The sequence below is a fragment of the Heterocephalus glaber genome, unplaced genomic scaffold, assembly GCF_053883595.1.
Source record: "Heterocephalus glaber isolate CG9 unplaced genomic scaffold, H.glaber_assembly_v1.0 deba00001555, whole genome shotgun sequence".
In the NCBI taxonomy this organism is placed as follows: Eukaryota; Metazoa; Chordata; class Mammalia; order Rodentia; family Bathyergidae; genus Heterocephalus; species Heterocephalus glaber.
The window spans coordinates 7,315,963-7,329,028 of NW_028258346.1; the positions used below are offsets into that span (position 1 = coordinate 7,315,963).

The following is a 13,066-nucleotide window of genomic DNA, read 5'->3' on the forward strand; positions in this document are numbered from 1 at the left end:
TGGAAAGGCAGACAGTGCTGCTGTCACAGAGCTGGCTCTTTACTGTACAGGAACAAAGGCTTGGTCCCAGCCAGGCTCAGCTCACACGGCTTTTCAGGTGAAGTCCTTTCCAGAACACTAGCGAAGTGAGTACTGGACCAGGGCACTCACGAAAGCAGAACACAGGGCTGCTGAGCTGGGTGGGGTTCTTGTGGTCCTGGGGCCCCTTCGCAGCACAGCCATCCTCCCTCCAGCCCTGGGCTGCATATTAATTGCTTTTCCCCAGAAGTACTGTGTTTTGGCTAAGTCACACCAGGGCTCTGGAGCCGGCCTGGGGTCTGTGGGGGAGGGGGAGGCCGAGGACCTGTTCTGGCCAGGCACCCATCAGAGGGTTTTAATGAATTTTACCTCGTCTTCCTAACAACTCTATGGTAAAGTTTATTTTCCTTGAATTTCAGTGAGAGTCACTGTAGGATTTTTAAGCCAAGTAAACAGCAGTCACATCAGGCATGGTAGAGAGAGAGGACTCCCTGGAGAGGGACACAAAACAAGCAAGGACTTGGTGGATATGAAGGGCAAGCAGGAGCCGACAAAAGAGAATTCCAAATCAGGGGAAAATCTGCTTATGATTAAGAATTACAGAGATCAAGATTAAAAAAAAACCCCTCCAGATTATAATACTGATACTTTAGAAAAAAATTAATTCCATGAGAATTTACTCAATAAGATAGTCAAGAACTCTTTTAGTTAATTTCCCCCTTTCCCCTACAGTATGCATGGATTGCATCATAAAAAAGATCCAAAGTTTATCACAAACCTTTTTAAAAATAAAATACCACATATTGAGTGCTTTTTCAAAAAGTATTATGTTTTGGCTAAATTCTGTAAGGACGGTGAAAAACAATCTCATTGGTGTTTTGATCCAAACACAGTAAGAATTCTTGTGGGCCGACTGGGAGTTTTCTGAAAGTTGGCTCCGTAAAAATGCAAGCTTTGTTGTCTCCTCTTAGGTGAGTAAGTGTTGTGAATTTCGTCAGTTTCTTTGTCCTTGAGAAATTGCTCACCTCACCCCTGTGTTTAATAAGCCCAAAGCCAGACAGCACTGCTCATCTCAACACAGAACTGAATCTGCCTGAACATAGGGCCACCAGCCACTGAGGGTTTCACATCCGGTACAGGCGTCCACAGCAGAAGTACTCACGTACCTTAAGATCTGATCTTCCCTCCGGGGTACCGAAGCACTTTCTCTCAATTCTTAAGCAGCTTCAAGAAAAACACTCAGTAACGTGCCAGCAAGGATCTACAATCAAATGAAAACTCAGTTACAACAAAGGTGTGGTGTGAAAAAGAACACGCTGTTCCCTTACATACAGACAGGCCAGCAGGGCTTGGAAATGTTCTCCAGAAAACCGAGGCAGCGACAAGAGGCCAGGGAAGAGAGGAGGCAGCGAAAAGCAGGAATGGAAGGGCTCAGGGAGCTGCTCTGTTGCCCACAAACAAGCAAGCAGGGAGAGAAAAGAGAAGAGGGGGAATCGAAGTATGTGTCACCAGTAAAAAACAAACCAAGTTCTAAAAATTCACTCTCTGTCACTGTCTGCAGTTCAAAACACTTTAGTTTTCACATTGTAAATGGAAGCTAGATCTCATATTGTCCACCAACGAGTCTGTATTTTATCTGTGGAACTAGGCTGGAACCCAGGGCCTTGTGTGTGCCAGGTAAGCACGCTACCACTGAGCTCCACCCTGCCCAAACAAGAGCATTCTTAGAAAAACTACTGCTTCTAAAACAGAAAAAAAGCCATATTTGAACCAAGCAGGATCAATTTAAGAAAAAATATTTCTAATCTTCCTGGAATGCTAATATTTATTTATTTATTATTATTATTATTTTTTTGGTACTGGGGATCGAACTCAGGTCCCTGCGCTTGCGAGGCAGGTGGCGAAACCACTGAGCTAAATCCCCAGCCCCCAGAATGCTAATATTTAAATCTCCTCCTGAGATTACCCTTCATCCTCTTTTCAGTGTGAAAGGAAATCTGGCCCAAATCTAGCTGCAGTCCTCTTTTCCAGCCCTTGCTTCTGAGCTGGGGTGTTGGTCCACCACTCTCCTTCCACGGGGTCCCCTTGAGTTGCTCCTCTTTGTACTGAGGGAGACTCTGAGAGGGACCCTGGAAGCAGGGTCATGAGCAAGCAGAATGAACAACAACAACATTAATTAACTGATTAATTAAACAAACACTGACTATATGCCTGAAACATGCCATGCTAAGTGGTGGAATATAAAGTCAAATCCCAAATTCATGGTCAGGGTGAAACTCATGTTAACCTTTTACTGGTCATTCATGTTCATTTTTACCAAATTACTTCAAATTATATAGAGAAATAATGGCACTTAATGAAGATTCATTCACAGTGTGTATGTCAGGTTGTGGCATAAAGGCTATCAGGGTTACTGATGACAAACTGGACTCGAGGAGCATTCCCACAGCAGTGTCAGTAAACGCCATGAAAACAAGGTACCACACAAATCATCTACCTTCACCCATTTCCTAGTGATCTGTGATTCCATAATACCAGTATAGACAAACTTTATATCCCTAGGCCACTTAATTCAATTTTTTGAACTAGGAACTGAATTCATTCAAAGCCTAGCACTTTACCTATCTCATTTTAACCACTGAAATAGAATCTTCACAATTAATGCCTCTCTAGTATAGGATTTTGCTTCAAATTTCAATGTTAAAAAACTGCAAGGGGTTTATTCTAAAGGTAACAGAGTTCATACTATGAAAAGAATAAGTCTGCTTTCATTTGTGTTGCTCTCCTTTAGCTGTACCTACTCCTTTCTTCTTAGACCTTGGAAACTACTACTTTCCATTCTATTTCTAATTCTCTCCTTTCAAGAATGTTGTATAAATGGAACCATATGGTATGTGAAATCTTATTCACATACCTTATTTACTCTGCATAATTCTCTGGAGATTCATGCAGATCGCTGTGTTATTAATACATTGTCACTTTTTATTGCTAAGTAGTATTCCATGACATGTTCACCCACTGAAGGACATCTGGTTTTCTCTAGTTTTGGGCTATTACGTTAAAGTTTCTAAAAAACATTGTGTACAGATTTTATGTAACTCCTAGTCTTCATTTTTCTGGGATAAATGGTTTGGAGTGCAACTGCTGGGCTATCTAAAGCCCTAAGGATTTTGACTAAAAGACTGTTAGACCAGAAGGTATCTGTGTCCCCAATGCAGGAAAGAATGTAAGGTTATTACTAGAGTCGTTTGTCTGGGTTTAACAAGTTCAGGATGGGGCCGTAAGTTGTATGTCTCGCTGCTGGGTGGCTCTGAGCCCACCAGTGGGATATGCATACTGTCCCATTGGGTGCTTGTACCCTCCTGAATGTACCACCAGGGTTTAAGCTGGCGGGAATGAATGTGTTAGGTTATTTATGGAAGCACTTGTGGAACCAAGCATTTGGAAGGACACAGGTGGGTGCCCTCAAGTTTGACAAAAGAGCACTTATGAGAACTGCCACCTTCATACTCAGAGGCATTAGTAGGTGCATGAGCAGTGAGCTAGTATCTTTCAAAATTCACCAAGGGCTGAGGTAGTTCCGCTGTGAGTGGATGTAAAGGCTAAGCATCATGAAGCCGGCTTTTAGAGGTGGGAAGAGGGGCAGGGAGAGAGATGTGATACAATCTAAGTCTCCTGAGGACTACTGTTGGCTTTCCTCCTGCTGGAGACTGTCAAAGAGCTTGGCTACTCCACTGCGTATGTGTGCAGGTGGGCTATCTGGGTCTGACCCTCAACTCAGCTACTCACCAGCTGTACAACCCAGGTACAAGGCCTACACTGTTACCCGCCTGAGACTGAGTACAGTACTCTGCAGGACTGAAGAAAGCTTGCACAGAGCAGTGGCCCCTTGGTAACAGAGCAGCTTCCAGCTGTGGGGTGACATCTAGTGGAAGAAAAGCTCTCCAGGAAAGACAAAGAACTGATTCCTGGCAGAGGAAATCACCACAGTGAGTGCCACAGGAACAGTTCATGGTGGAAGTAGCCAAGCCCCAGAAATCATGATGGTTGTTCCCGAGGGCCCTGGTAGGTTCCAAGGAAGAAAAGTTAGCAATGTCAAAGCAGAGGCAAGTCTTGGAGATCTGGTGTAGCCTGACACCTAAAACTCCCCACTCGTGTTTAGCAGCAATCTCTGACGGCCTCCATCAAGTCGCTCTTCCTTTGGGATGAGGTGGCCACCTACATCTCAGCAACAAGTGCTCCAGATGCCAAATAGCACTGTCTGAACCCAAACAGCAAACCAACACGGAGACCTTAGGAGCCCCTGACTCGATGTTCAGTTCTAACATTCCTTTCCTTTTACATCTCAAACTCTGGTTCCACAATCTTAGGTCAATCTATAAAACTCTAAGGTCTTATTCCTGGTGGTGAAGAACTAACAAAGACATTCTATTTTAGTATTTACTGTACTTACAACTAAATTGGTCTTCTATATCCAATACCAACAACCATACATAATATATTGATTTATTTTTTTATTTTGAAAGGTCACTTTCAAAATAAGACTAAGTGCTACATTTTTGGTCCAAATGGACTGACATTCCTATACAGCAATTTTAATCAGAGATCAAAGCAGCAGACACTTCAGCAAAGTGCAAGGAAAAAATGGCACAGCTGGAGACTTTATCAAATCTTGCTGCCAACAATTTCCAACGTCAAAGGAAAGTTTACACACAATGACATAATACTCTGCCATAAAGAAAGATAAATGAGTCATTTGTAGGAAAATCTTATGTACATGTACCAGATCCACAAGGAATGTAAACATTATGTACTGCAAACAGGTACTAAGAAAAATTTTTTTTAAATACGATGAGATAAAAAAGTACTAAAAGTGAGAAAATAAATGAAATTTAGTAAATGGAGCCCCTAATCTATACTCTCTATATCTCATTTGGTTATTCTTTTTAAAGAATATAGTTGTTTCAACATATACAATAACCTCAAAGAACCATGAAACAAGAACTCTCAGTGAAGTCATTAAACCCTAAATTGTGGTACTTTAGAAATGACTACCCTTAAAATCTAAACTGAGGAGCTGGAGGTATAGCTCAGTGGTAGAGCACTTGCCTTCCATGCACAAGGTCCTGGTTCCATTCCTGACACCACTCAAAGCCCAAATCAAACCAAATCCTCCCCCCAAACCCTAAGCGCTACACAAATCCTTAGTTCTTGGCCAAGGGAAAAATGTCTACAAGAAATCTAGCAGTATTTCTTTAGCCTGCTTATCTTCAGCAGCTGCATCTCTCTGGGAGGGTGATTTTAAAACTTCCAAGGTCTAGAGAGATTCTTGAGTCTGTGGCCACACTTCTGCAGGAGACACAGTGGGGCACATACCTGGTCTATAGTATTTCCAGTGTGCCATGTAGTTTCCATAAAGTTATCGAGATAGCCAGGGGAAAACAGTTCATGTAAAACTTGGTTGCTTACTCACAACCACCCTAAAATTTCTGCCAGGCCATGTTTCTAGAAGGCAGGAATTGGTGCCATTTGTCACCCACTTTGTCACACACACATCCTGAAAAACTGCACAGGGCCTGGCACGTTATTTCTTGAAATCTAGACAAAGGAGAACCCAATAATTCTTTCCCTACTGTACACTCAATGTCATAAGAATTTAAAGTAACATTCTTTCTTATGATTAATTCTGCATCTCATTATACGTATTTTTAGTTTAAAAGAAAATAAACAGAAAATAAAAGTTACTCTATGCCTACCAACTAGAAATCACTACTAATTCTATGTGGTGCTACGGTCCTCCAGTTTTTTCTTTTCCATATATGAACACATATATTTAATTCCTACCACATATACCAATGTTAAATTTTATTGCTTGCTATACTGTGAGCATCCTTCTAGGTTACTGATGTTCTAAAACAATGTTTAATGCACAAAGAATATTCTACTCATCTAATACCATAATTTTCTTACTGAATTTCTTAGCACATGAAAAAGGAATGTGCTCTGTATTTTTCCTGTTCATAAGTTCAAATTCACAGACATTTTAAGCCAATCAAAATGAAGTAAATATAAGAGAATTGTAAAATAATCTTGGAAAAAACCGGACTCTCACATGGGTTCTCAGGCAATGCCCTGGAGAGAAGTGAAAGGCGGAGGCTGACAGGGCTTCAGGTTGTGGGGCCAGCCTCCGCGCTCTGGGGCCGACAATCCCACTGCGACAGTTATCTTCGCGCAATGTCCTCTTTGCTCATCTAAAACACCCACGACTGTGGACCATAGCTCATCCTAAACTAAGCTGGTTTTAAGATCTTTATTCACCTATTTTTTAAAACACTGCAATTAGAAGGGCTGGGAAGTAAATTCCTACTGTGATCACATGGGTAGGATTCCAATTTCTAAACCTTGAGTTATCTGTCCTATGTAAGACAAAATATGTGGATGTTTGCTTTGGATTCTCAAAAGGGAAAAAGAGCACTGTCTTTCTAAAAGAATGGTAACAGGTAAATTTAAAAAGTTGTTGAGAATCCTATCCTTTCAGAACATCCCAGGATCATGAAGAACATCAAAAGGAAGAAGCGTTTAGGTAGAATCTTCTGAATTGTACTTTCAAGATATAAAACATTAAAAGTTCAAAAAGACTAATTTTTCTTTTTCTTTTTCTGTTTCTGAGACAGGGTCTTGCTATGTAGTTCAGGCAGGCCTTGAACTCACTACCTAGCCCAGGCTGGCCTTGAACTTCCAGCAATCCTCCTGCCTCAGCCTCCCAAGTACTGGGATTACAGGTGTGCATCACTATGCCTGGCTAAGAGTAATTTTTTTTATAGATCTGCATCTACCACAGATAGATTTTTATTTTATATCTAGATTTGTGGAGAGTTCATGTTTTGTGCTGTTGCTAACATTTTAGTCAAATTTGGTTGTGTCTAAAATTCCTAATTTCGGGCCAGGGATTTAGCTCAGTGGTTTCGTCGCCTGCTGCACAAGCGCAAGGACCCGAGTTCAATCCCTGGTACCAAAAAATAAATAAATTAATTAATTAAATTAAATAAAATTCCTAATTTCACGATTTCTTCAATGTGAAGCTGGCAATTATATCATAATTAAATTTCATTAATAAAGATTATTTTGAAATGTGAACTACTGAGTGATATGTTTAAAAAGCCCAGTTCATTGTATTTAACTTCATATATTAAAACTAGGTTAGTCCGTTATTATTTAGCAAATGTTTTTAGGAAACTAAGCTTAAAGAAAAGAGAAAAGTATTTTGTTTGCATGTCTGCTAGTACTATGCAAACAACTGCTTATAACATTTGAGAAACATGGTACTTGATATTTACTAAATTATACCATGGAATTGTTTTTCCTGTTAACTGATTTAATACTCACAGGACTCCTATAAGATATTATCATTATCCTCAATGTGTGAGTGCAAAAACCGAATCACTAAGTTTGTTTCCTAAGATTTTTTTTCTTACATAACAAATTAGTAAACCTTTTCATCAAAGATTACATAAGGGAAATGATTAGCCTATGATACATATCACAAATTAACTCTTCATAATCATTTCATTCAAAATGAATTTCTTTTCAAATTGCAGAAAAATATCTGAAAGTGTCTCTTATGTTACAGGAAATAGTCTAGCATGCACATTTTGAAGTAACTCTTTGTAATTATCTCAGAGTTGTTGTTTTTTTTGTGGTACCGGGGATCAAACTCAGGACCTTGTGCTTACAAGGCAGGCATGGTGCCACTGAGTTAAATCCCTGGCCCAGTTTCTCTTTTTTGTTTGTTTTTTTAATGTGGGAAAACAACAATAAAATATTTTGGAAATCTCTATTTTTCAAGAAGTGACTAAATCGGGCCGGGGATTTAGCTCAGTGGTTCTGGTACCTGCCTCACATGCGCAAAGTCCCTAGTTTGATACCCAGTATCAAAAAAAAAAAAAAAGAAGTGACTAAATCCCTGGACATACTATTCTCTACTATTCTCAAGTATTTTTTACTGGTTGGAATAACAAAGCCTTATCTCAATTTTTCTTTCTCCATTAGGAAATCTAAAAACCCCAAAGAAGTTCTTTTTTAATATTTCTGGTGCTATTTGTATTATTTAAGTTTAGTTACAAATCAACTTTGAGAAAAGATATTTTGATATAAATCAAAATTAATTACTTATAAAACCAACACTGGCTGCTTTAGATATTTTATTTTATTCTAATACATTCAATGTTCTTCAGAATCTTCATTGTATAACTTTGTCATGTTTAAAATTCTTAGCAAAGGACTCCTCCCCAGAAGTTTCCAGTTTATAACTACATAATGAAGAAATTAAACGGTCACTGGGAGGTCAATCGGAAGTCTTTCGTGCACATGTATTACTCTGTGATAAAGTTATTTGATTTTTTGAAAAAACCTTTTTCTAGCTTTAGCCCTTAATCATCTGGCCTAACAGTGCCACCTTGTGGCCTGCCTTGTTCTCAAGTTCAGTGTCAGCATCCTGCACAGGATATAAAGCAGAAGGGGTCCTTTGAAATGTTTCATTTCAGTTATTTACCATCCATAATTCTAATTGTGAAAATTCAGAGTTGGGACAAAGTTCAATTTTTCTTTTAAAAAAATGTTTACCAAGGACATTAATAGCACACATGTGATTCCTGGTATATTTCAAAATCTAAACCTCTTTAAACCTAAAATGTATGTAAAATGTTAATGGCAACATTATTCCTTTGTTTACTGTTATTTCAAAATATAAGTACTACAAATCCTGCAAAAATATTTATCTTCTAAATAGTTGATAAAATTTAAATCAGACTTCAAATAGTTTGAAGGCATGAGATTATATTCTTAGGGAAAAAAAGCCTAACTATTTCTGTGAAATTTTTAGAGGTAGAAAGATCACCCAGGGTCATCTAACACAGTTGGTTTATTTTACACAAGTATGGATACTGTGTTAATCAGCTTTCTGTCACTGTGACAAAACATCTGATATAAACTCACAGGAGGAAAGGTTTATGTTGGCTATGGGTTTCAGAGGTTTTAGTCCATGGGCTAGCTCGTTATCTCTGGGCCTGTGGTAAGTAAGGTGCCACACCATGGCTTAAGGGCATGTCAGAGCAAAGCTGCTCACCTTGGGGCAGTCAGCAAACAGACAGAGAGAGGGTCCAGGGACAAACTACACTCTTTAAGGGCTCACCTCCAGAACCCACCTCTTCCAACCAGGGCCCTCCTTCTGAAGTTTCTACCACATCCCAACGGTGCCACTAGCTGGGGAACAAGGGCACACTCCACATGTAAACTATAACAGATACTAAGAACCAGAGAGCTGTAATTTTATGTTACCAAAGCGACCACTTCCACCCCCCACCCCTAGTTTCTACAACTATCATAACTTGTGGTAGAAATACAAAGTACATCTCCTTCAACACAACAGTTTGTTTTTCTAAATTCTACTGCAATTTGTCCCCTTCCACACCCTAGTATGTGCTAGATGGGTGCTAGCATGTGCTGTATCTTCCATGCAAAACACCATCCTAGCAACGATGACGAGGGCCCTCCTCCCTAGTTTATACCAACCCAGGGAGGATTTAGCAGATGTCTCTGAGCTGTGGCCTGATGGAGTATGAAGCTACCCATATTACTCTCCCATTACATTTATGTTTAAGTAGTTCCTTAAAATTCAGGAACTCCTTATGTAACTGTATTGTACCTACTTCCCCAACCTTCAGGAACCCTTGGAAATAACTAGGATGTACAATACAAAACAACTGCAGACTTCATGAAGGAACCAACCTGGCCGAATAACCTTCTACAATGGCATGTGGACACAAAATGACCAAGAAATGGTACGGTGGTTCATGCAGTTTTAGATGTTTCCTCTTTCTTCCCACTGGATATAAGACTTCAAGATGAAACCTTTGGTGGGAAGGGAATAAGTGGCCTAAAATAGAACAAGCTGAGGAGAAGCTGAGGCTTTAAAAGGAGGTCTTTGGTTCTTTTCCTGCTTTGAGCTGGAGTGATCTATTTGGGGGAGACATCTGAAATCTAGAGAAAAAGAAGGTAGTATATGCTTAGAAATGGCTCTAAGACCAAAGATGAAAAAAACCCATAGGTTTCCTAAGCCAGATTACGGTGATAAAAATAAGTAGAGGATTACCGGTAGACTTGTATTTTTTGGCTGAAGCTTTCCTCATGCTGCCTCTTAGGACCAAGAAGTAGAAAATGCCAGTATTCTCTTTTTTAAGGTTCCTTTTACTTTATTTATTTATTTACTTACTTACTTACTTATTTTTGGTACTGGGGATTGAACTCGCGACCTTGTGCTTCTGAGGCAGGTGGAACCACTGAGCTAAATCCCCGGCCCTGCCAAAATTCTCAAGCAGAGCAGAATCAGGAGTTCTGACAGCTTCCTCCAGAGAATAATAATTTTGAGTGAAAGAGCAATGAATTGTAGCAGTTTTCTTTCTGACTGATACTCAGCCCTCAGCCTCTCCTACTAAGACAGCAGTCCTATGAGTCGGCACAGTTCCCATCTATAGACTCAAGACAGTTTTTGAGGAATCTTTCAGAAATGGGAACAGAGGCTGACAAATCCCGTAACCAGTTGTCCATGGAACTATTTTTACAGACTAAGAGACCCACCAGGCCACTGTGACTTTCGTGCGACAGACGAAGTGGTTAGTGACTCAGGGTCACATTTTAGCAGCCCCATGGCTCTTCCAAACCTGTTTTCTGGGAAAATCTTTTCAATCAATTGTTTTGGGGGGGGTTGAACACTGCCAGTTAAAACTGCTTGCTAGTTTTGGGAAATACAGCATCATTTTCCCTCTGGTTCTTATTTTTAATCTCTCAAAACTATGTAATACTCATCCTAAGGAGAATGAGTTTCATATGGTAAATGCCTTCATTTTTTTAAAAAGTTCTGTATGACCTGTAGTGATGACAAACCACAAAATTTCAGGATGCTTTTTAAGTCTGAACAACTGCTACTTTGAACTTCTGTTCTGGTATTTGAGAACCACATTGTTAAGAAAAGATAATTCCTACAGAAAACTGTTCTTTAAAATTCTATCAAAAGATGATGACTCCTTCACAGGCAGGAGAATAAGTTTCTCATTTTTAAATAGATGGAACAAATTATCCACTCAGAATTTGAAGATTGTAGATTTGGGAAGTGATATGAATTTAGTACCTTAATCTGTAGAGAAGTATAAGACACAGATAAAAACAAATTAAAGACAAACTTTCAGACTCAAGGTAACTATTAAATTTATCACTGATATTTTAGCACATCTCCTTCAGAGATGTTTAACTGACAGCGTTCAATTTAAATAGATCTAAAATCCAACACAATGTCCTTCCATACCACTTCTGTCTTCTCTGGCCCAAATTTTAGTTTGTAATTATATTTTACTGGATAGTTTTAGCTACATAAATCACCAATTAAAAAACACGAAACATGAGTTCCACAAACTTCTCACTTCAGAAATCTCCAACTCACTCCACTTACGTTAGCTGCCCTCACTTGAACTCCGTGTACCTGGAACTTGGTTCCACCATCCAGATCTTGACCCACAAGTACCTTGGGATCTTCCAGCTTTCCCACTCCCTCACACCTCCTGAAAATTTCTCATCTCTCAACCTCTTTGTTGGCCCCACTTGTGGCCACCCCAGCCAGGAGGAATTCTGTCTCCACAACTATCTCTAACTCTCTTCACCCAGTGTCTAAGGATCATGACAGATCACTGAAATTAACAATATGAAGCTTTTTGGTTTCTTTTACTGTGGAATATGGATTTAAGTTTCTTCTATTTTTCATAGCTCATTTTTCTTTGGTGTTGAATTAATAGTGCACTGGATGTACCTGTCTGTATCCATTTACCAACTGAAGGACATCTTGGTTGCTTGTGTCCAAGTTTTGCACACAAATGCAAGGACAGTTTTTTGCAAGTTTTCATGTGGACATATGTTTTTAACTCCTTCTGGTAAAACAAGGAATGACTCCTGGATTCTATGGTAGAATATATTTGATTTTATAAGAAACCACCAAACTGTCTTCCAAAGTGAGTATATCATTTTGCATTCCCACTAGCAGTGAATGAGTTCCTGTTTAATTTGCATTTACTTTGTAGCATGTGACATGAAGCATCTTTTCATACACTTGTTTACCATTTCTATATTTCTTCTGTAAAGTGTTCAGTTCTTTGGCCCATTTTTCTATTGGGTTGATTTCTTACTGTTCAGTTTTAAGAATTCTTTATGCATTCTGGATAACAGTACTTCCTCAGATTTTTATTTTGCAAATATTTTCTCCCAATCTGTGGTTTGTCTTTCCATTCTCTTTCCAAGAGCAGAAAATGTTTATTTTAATGAAGCCCAGCTTATCAACTATTTAAGATTGTATCTTTTGTGATATAGCCAAGAAGTCACTGCTTTGGGTCTACTGACCCAAGGTCCTAGATTTTTTTCTTTATTAACCTTGTATGTTGCAACCTTGTTATAACCGCTTATTAGTTCCAGTAATTTCTCGATTCTTGCAGATTTTCTACATACGTGACCATATAATCAGCAAGCAAAGATGGTTTTATTTCTTCCTTGCCAACATTTATCTTGTCTTGCAGCACTAGCTAAGACTTCCAACACAACATTGTAAATAAGCTCCTTGTTGCTGATCATAGCAGGAATGCTTCAATTTTCTCACCATTGTGTAAGATGCTGGCTCTAGGCTTTGTGTAAATATTTCTTACTGCACTGAGAAAACTTGCCTTCATTCCAAGTTTACTGAGGTTTTTGTTTTTTATCATGAGTCAATGTTGAACTCTGTTAAATGCTTTTTCTGGATTTAAGAATATCAGGTGAATTTTGTTTTTTAGCCTGCTGATGTGATTAATTACATTCACTGACTTTCAAATGCTGAACCATCCTGGCAAACCTGGGATGAATGCCATGGATGTTAGTGCATAATTCTTAAGATGGTTGGGTTTTGCTAAAGATTTCTTCATGTACATTCATGAGCAATACCATCTTATACTTTTCTTGTAATGTCTTTGTCTGG

At 39.1% G+C, this 13,066-nt stretch overlaps 1 protein-coding gene across 2 annotated transcripts in view; it reads right to left on the reverse strand.

Annotated features, from left to right (window-relative positions):
- Ankrd46 (ankyrin repeat domain 46) overlaps window positions 1-13,066 on the reverse strand; it is a 28,752-nt gene that overhangs the window by 8,466 nt on the left and 7,220 nt on the right. For both annotated transcript variants that reach the window (XM_004850167.3, XM_021262696.2), the window contains one exon: window positions 1,185-1,279. The gene's annotated coding sequence lies outside the window, so the exon portion shown is untranslated. The remainder of the gene's footprint in view (window positions 1-1,184; window positions 1,280-13,066) is intronic.